The following is a 7,646-nucleotide window of genomic DNA, read 5'->3' as shown; positions in this document are numbered from 1 at the left end:
TTTGTGTGGTTTAGGTATCAGAGTAATTGTGGCTTCATAGAATGAATTGGGTAGAGTACCTTCTGTTTCTATTTTGTGGAATACTTTGAGGAGAGTTCCAACAGACTTTTTAAGTGCATTCTGGAAATCAAACAGAAATCTTCCTGCTGGTGTGAAAAGCTCTTTACATACTAACTAACATAGCTCTCTAGTCCCTGTATTTTTAGTGTTATCATTTTGTTTATTTTTTTTTATTCCTTTTTTTTTTCCACTGGATATTTTCTTTATGTTTCAAATGTTACCACTTTCCCATTTCCCCCACCCCAGGAAACCCCATATCCCTTCCCCCATCCTGCTTCTATGAGGGTGTGCCCCTACCTACCCACCCACTCAATTTCCCTCCTACACTGCAGCATATCCCATATCCCTCCCTCAATTTCCCCTACACTGAGGCACCAAGCCTTCACAGGACCATTGATGCCCAACAAGGCCATCTTCTGCTACATATGCAGCTGGAGCCATGGGTCCCTCCATGTGTATTCTTTAGCTGGCAGTTTAGTCCCTGGGAGCTCTAGGGGGTCTGATTGGTTGATATTGTTGTTCTTCCTATGGGATGTAAACCCATTCAGCTCCTTTAGTCCTTTCTCTAAATCCTCCATTGGGGACTCCGTGATCAGTACAATGATTGGCTGTGGGCATCCACTTCTGTATTTGTTAGGCACTGGAAGAGCCTTTCACGAGACAGTTATATCAGGCTCCTGTCAACATGCACTTCTTGGCATCCACAATAGTGTCTGTGTTTGGTGACTGCATATGGAATGGATCTCCAGGTGGGGCAGCTTCTGATGGCCTTTCCTTCAGTCTCTGCTCCATAATTTGTCTCATTATCTCCTCCCATGGGTATTTTGTTCCTGCTTCTAAGAACCAAAGTATCCACACTTTGAACTTCCTTCTTCTTAAGCTTCATGTGGTCTGTGAATTCAATCTTGGATATTCTGAGCTTTGGGGCTAATATCCACTTGTCAGTGAGTGCATGTGTATTCTTTTTGTTAATGGGCTACCTCAGTCCGGATGATATTTTGTAATTCCATCCATTTGACTGTGAATTTCATAAAGTCATTGTTTTTAATAGCTGAGTAGCATTCCATTGTGTAAATGTACTACATTTTCTGTATCCATTCCTTTGTTGAGAGACATCTGGATTCTTTTCAGCTTCTGCCTATTATAAATAAGGCTGCTATGAACATAGTGGAGCATGTGTCCTTGTTATACATTAGAGCATCTTCTGGATATATGCCCAGGAGTGGTATAGCTCGGTCCTTAGGTAGAACTATTTCCAGTTTTCTAAGGAACTGCCAGATTGATTTCCAGAGTGGTTGTATCAGCTTGCAATTCCACCAACAATAGAGGAGTGTTACTCTTTTTTCCACATCCTTGCCAGCATCTGCTGTCACCTGAGGTTTTGATCTTAGCCATTCTAACTAGTGTGAGGTGGAATCTCAGGGTTGTTTTGATTTGCATTTGATGACTAAGGATGTTGAACATTTCTTTAGACTTTTCTCAGCCATTCAGTATTTCTCAGTTGAGAATTTTTTTCTTTAGCTCTGTACCCCATTTTTTAATAGGATTATTTGATTCTCTGAATTTATCTTCTGGATTTCTTTGTATATATTAGATATTGGCCCTCTATCAGATGTGAGATTGGTAAAGATCTTTTCACAGCCTGTTGGTTGCCATTTTGACCTATTGACAGTGTTCTTTGCCTTACAGAAGCTTTGCAATTTTATGAAGTCTCATCTGTCTATTCTTGATCTTAGAGCATAAGCTTTTGGTGTTCTGCTCAGGAAATTTTCTCCTGTGCCCATGTGCTCAAGGCTCTTCCCCCATTTCTTTTCTATTAGTTTCAGTGTATCTGGTTTTATATGGAAGTCCTTGAACCACTTGGACTTGAGCTTTGTACAAGGAAATAAGAATGCATCGATTTGCATTCTTCTACATGCTGACTTCCAGTTGAACCAGCACCATTTGTTGAAAATGCTGCTGGATGACTGGATGGTTTTTACCTCCTTTGTCAAATATCAAGTGACCATTGGTGTGTAGGTTCATTTCTGGGTCTTCAATTCTAGCCCATTGATCTACTTACCTGTCTTTGTACCAATACCATGCAGCTATTTATCACTATTTCTTTGTAATACAGCTTGAGGTCAGGGATTAAGGACACAATTGAGAAGAATAAACTTAAGGATAATAGGTATAGAAAAGAGCAAAGATTCCTAACTTAAATTGTCAGTAAATATCTACAACAAAATTATAGAAGAAAACTTCCCTAACCTAAAGAAAGAGATGCCCATGAACATACAAGAAGTCTACAAAACTCCAAATAGACTGAACCAGAAAAGTAATTCTTCCCATCACATAATAAAAACACCAAATGCAAAAGACCAAGAAAGAATATTAAAAGCAGTAAGGGATAATGGTCAAGTAACATATAAAGGCAGACCTATCAGAATTACACCAGACTTCTCACCAGAGACTGTAAAAACCAGAACATTCTGGGCAGAGGTCATACAGACCCTAAGAGAACACAAATGCCAGCTCAGGTTACTATACCCAGCAAAAAAAAATCTCAATTGCTATAGATGGAGAAACCAAGATATTACATGACAAAGCAAAATTTACACAATCTTTCTACAAATCCAGTCCCACAAAGAATGATATATGGAAAACTCCAACACAAAGGGAAACTACACCCTAGAAAAAGAAAGAAATTAATCTTCCTTCAACAAACCCAAAATAAGATAGCCACACAAACATAATTCTACCTCCAACAACAAAAATAACAGGAAACAACAATCACTTTTCCTTAATATCTCTTAACATCAATAGACTCAATTCCCCAATAAAAAGGCACAGACTAACAGACTGGATACATAAACAGGATCCAGCATTTTGCTGCATGCAGGAAATGCACCTCAGGGAAAAAGAGAGACTCTACCACAGAATATTATCTATTTTAAATGACTGGACAAAGTGTAGATGCTTGAGGGCCTATGAATCCCATGTATGTTCCTACTGAAAGTACCAAGAACACATCTGAAAGCCAAGACGTTGTGTTTGCTCTTTGGTAATGTGCATTCTAGGAAAGGCACAGAGAGGTAAACAGCCCCTTACATTACTGAATAGATAATAGAAAAGAGGTCAGGACAAAGTTCAGTGGTTAGCTCAATGATGAGACAACGGGAGGCTGATTTCACCCTCTAGGGGGGTTGCTGATGATGTAGGCTGAGGTCATCTCCAGGAACTTTTTCACTTGGGCTGCTTGATGCACTCATAAGTCCATTGAGTTACATCTATTCACCCAGGCCATCATCAGAGTGGCAAGTTCAACCTTAGCTTACGGTCAATGTGCCTTTCCTTTTCTTCCCCTGATACATGGCTCCCAGTCTGAGATTTACTTTTGTGGGATATTGGCTGCTCATTAATTTAGATGCCCTCCAGGGTGCCCTGGAACAGGACAGCGAGTGGAGGGTGTGTTCTGGTAGGATGTAAGGCACATCTGGAAAGGTGGAAAAACATTCGAAGGTCTTAAAAAAAAATCATACTGGCTTCAGAAATCTTGTCTGACTACACTAAGCACAGTGAATCCTGGCAGCGAGGCTGTACCGTGATGCTATCAGCCTAATTAATATGGTGACATCATATCACAGAGGCAAGCCTCACCCTGCAACAGATGTAGCCATGTCTTCCTGGAAGCCTTTGGCAGGTTCTGTCTGGCAGCAGTATCCTGGGACAGTGATCCAGGTCTAGCTGTTATGTGCCAGCCACTGGGTCAGGTCCTAGAAATAGAGAGATGAATAAAGGAAAGTCCTTGCAAACAAAAAAGATTTATACTTGAATGTGGAGAGCAAAAAGTAAACCTTGAAATGTTTAAAATAAAAGCTCTGCTCTGCTTGACTGCCATGGGGCCTGAAGCAGGCAGAAGGGGTATCTGCAGAGAGTTCAATGAAAGCTTATTAGAGAAATTTACTATATATTTGACTAATAATCACTCAATTTTTACGGCTCATATAAGGTGAGCGGGTTTTTTTTTTCCAGAATGGCCTAAGAAATTTAAACAATATCACATGTTCAATAAATATGTATTTTCTTTGTATTTTAAAGTCTAGAATGAGTGAAATAGAAGACATGGCTAGAAGAGAGAAAGGAGCTTGGGAATTCAGGTTTGCCTTTTGTTCTTCAGACTATTCCTCAAGAGTGACTCGAAGATGTCTATGTTGAAAATCTTTCAGTGTACTGAAATGCTGTAGATTTAAAAGGTTAGCATGTGTGCATGAAGGTCAACTATTTGTTAAAGATATCCAAATAATTCATATTTTAGCAAATTCCTCAGGAGAATCTTATGTGCACTGAAGTGTTCACAGTAACTGACATGACATTCCCAAAGGAATTTTGAGAAGAATATCATATGATTATTACTTTAAAAATTCATTTCTTTTTAGTATTTAGTTTTAAAAAATAATAACCAATAAAATGTATTACTAACAAATACAACCATTTATTAATTATACTTTATTAATATATGGATAATAATTTATTATTATTATTATTATTATTATTATTATTATTATTATTATGTGTTTGAATGTATGTCACACATGTGCATCCAGAAGAAGATGTTAGACCCCAAGATCCTTAGTTAGACCCAGGATATAGTTTCTGGAAACCAATTTTGGGTCCTCTGGAGAACCATGAAACACTTGTAACAGCTGGGCCATTTCTCTAGCCTCCATGATTATCATTTTAGATAGAAACATGGAGGTACAATATGAATGGTGGAGATAAGTGGTGGGTAAATATAAAAGTAGCAAAGCTAGTTAGAATGTTACTGTAACAGTCTTCTTAAGAAATAATGCTTGACTAAGCCAGAGGAATCGAATAAGGGAAAGAAGAGATATTTGTGTAAAAAAACAAAAACAAAAACAAAAAACAACAACAACAACAAAAAACCTTTCAGAGCTAAGGAAGAAGGACAAGCTGCTTGTGGGCACACCATCTTACACAGCAGCCAGAATGAAGAATCTTGTTCCCGGGAGGGGGAGGTCTGCAGGGTGAAGGTGGGGGTTCTGATTCTTGCAGCTGACAAATATGATCCTGTTTCTAAAGATTATGAGAAGGGAGTGGAGACCCAAGGAGCAGAGCAACAGAGGCAGTGGGATCTTGGAAGACAAGGAAATAGGAGAAAGGGGAAAGAGGCTTGAAGCTAGACGATGGATGGTCAGAGCAATAAGATGCACATTCTGTTGAAGAATGAAGTTAAGAAGAGAAGAAATGAAGTTTGGGAGGAGCTGCCATCGTCCTACCTACTCTTACAGAGAAGTGCAGAGTTACCTCAAGGGTTTCCTTAGGAAGAGGACTGAAGACACTGACTGTAGTCTTTCAAAGGTGTTATTCCTCCAGGGTATATGAGAAGCTGGCTGGACAGAACAAGATCTCCAATGTGAAGCAGCAACTTCTCCCTTGACAACACAAGTGACAAAATAGTGTATAAGAACATGGGAAAGTATAGCTGTCAGGAAGGGCAGGGGCAGGGAAAGCACCAACAGTCACCAGACGCTGTACTGCTAGTGAAGATCAGCAAGATTTCTGTGGGAGCTGGGCATGGTGGCACACGCCTTTAATCCCAGCACTTGGGAGGCAGTGGCAGGCGAATTTCTGATTTCGAGGCCAGCCTGGTCTACAGAGTGANAAAAAAAAAAACATTTTTTTCATTATTTGTGTGTGTGTGTGTGTGTTGTGTGTGCTTGTGTGTATGTAGCATATGCACATTTGAGAGAATGTCTGGTCTACAGAGTGAGTTCCAGGATAGCCACAGCTATACAGAGAAACTCCCTGTCCACACCCCCCCCCCCCAAAAAAAAAAAGATTTTTGTGGGAGATGGGATAGAGAAGAGGAGTCTTAGGATGCAATGGAGAAATCATACTTGTAGTGGTTTGAATATGCTTGATCCAGGGTGTGGCACTATTAGGGGGTGTGGCCTTGTTGAAGGAAGTGACTCACCTTGGGGGTGGGCTTTGAGACTATCCTTCTAGCTACCAGAGGACTCAGTCTTCCTCTGTTTGCCTTCAGAAAAAGAATGTAGAACTCTCAGCTTGTCCAGTGCCATGCCAGCCTAGATGCTGCCATGTTCCCACCTTGGTAATAATGGACTGAACCGCTGAACCAGAAAGCCAGCCCCATTTAAATGTTCTCCCTTCTAAGAATTGCCTTGGCCATGGTGTCTCTTCACAGCAATGAAACCCTAACTGAAACAATATTCAAACCGTCAACTGAAATATGTAGATAGGTAGTGTCCTACTTGTGCGGCCCTGCTGAGCAATAGCAGGTACAGTACAGATTATAAAGATTTGAAAGATTAAGCCAAGGAGAATAGGAAAGCTATGACAAGGTGGTCCATGTGTGGTGTTTGAGATTCCTGGAGCCCTGGATGATGAAATGGTATACATATTTTAGAGCTTAAGAGAGCTGAATCAGTAATTAAAGCTGTTGTTGATCTAAATGGAAGGTATTTTGGTGACCGAATGGTGAAAACGTATTTCTACAATTTGCATAAATTTGGGGTCTTGGATCTGGCAGAACAAGTTTGATTTTAAGAGCTGGAGTTGGAGTCGTCTCCATGATTCTTCCATGAGAAGCAGACAAGTAATTAAATATATCAACCTCAAGAGCTCTTGGACATTCTTGGATGGATTCCTATAATATATGGTGATGAATCCTTTTTTTTTTTTTTGATTGTGTGGGTTTTTAATATTATATAAACATTTCTGTTTAAAAAGGAGGCTCTACAATTCCCTAGTTTAGCTATAGATATCCACTTATGAAATCTCATCTAAGTATATTTATCTGGCCAAGTATTTAAATAATAAGGCTGTGGAACTTAATAAAATTTTAAGAAAATAAACTCAAGAAAACTTTCTCAAGCATTTTTCAGTGTATTGTTAGCCTCTAGTTTGCCACTCCCCTCTCCATTCCATTACCTCTTTTCTGGATTCTGTCTTTAAGTTCTTGAACACTGAACAGCTTTCAAGGTTTATTCTTTGACCCTCTAGTTTCTACAATACATTGTAGCTCAGAATTTGATCCAATAATCATTCATAGAAGACAATCCTGAGTCAGGTTTGTTCCAATCTGGTTCCGTGTGTCATGTGACTATTTCAATACCTCCATAAGATGAATCCAACTCTCTCCGTTGCCTTGCTTACCCCATTACCTCCCAGTGCCTCTTCACATCTGATTATTTGAGTCTTATTCTCTAGATTCCCTAGGCTCAATTTCCAGACAATTTTTGTTTCTTTTACTTTCTTCCTTTCCTTAGATATTCTCCCATGACATCAACATGGCAGTGTGTATAAAGTATAAAGTGTGTAACATCTGGAACACACTAAGCATTTAACAAGAGGCAGGTTTTCTTTTTCCTGCCATCATTCCTCCTAGATCCATGCAAAGGAATAACTTCACATTCTTCTCATTCTGTATCTTTCTCTGAGTTCCAAATTATACAATATCACCACAGGCATTCACCCAGATTCTGCCATTTACTTATCTCGAATTCTTTGTAGTGAGAGTTGACTGTCTCTCCAAAATCCATGTCCAACTTCTTTTTTTTTTT

The sequence above is a fragment of the Mus pahari genome, chromosome 12 (assembly GCF_900095145.1).
Source record: "Mus pahari chromosome 12, PAHARI_EIJ_v1.1, whole genome shotgun sequence".
Lineage (NCBI taxonomy): Eukaryota > Metazoa > Chordata > Mammalia > Rodentia > Muridae > Mus > Mus pahari.
Note: the sequence above shows the minus strand (reverse complement) of the source record.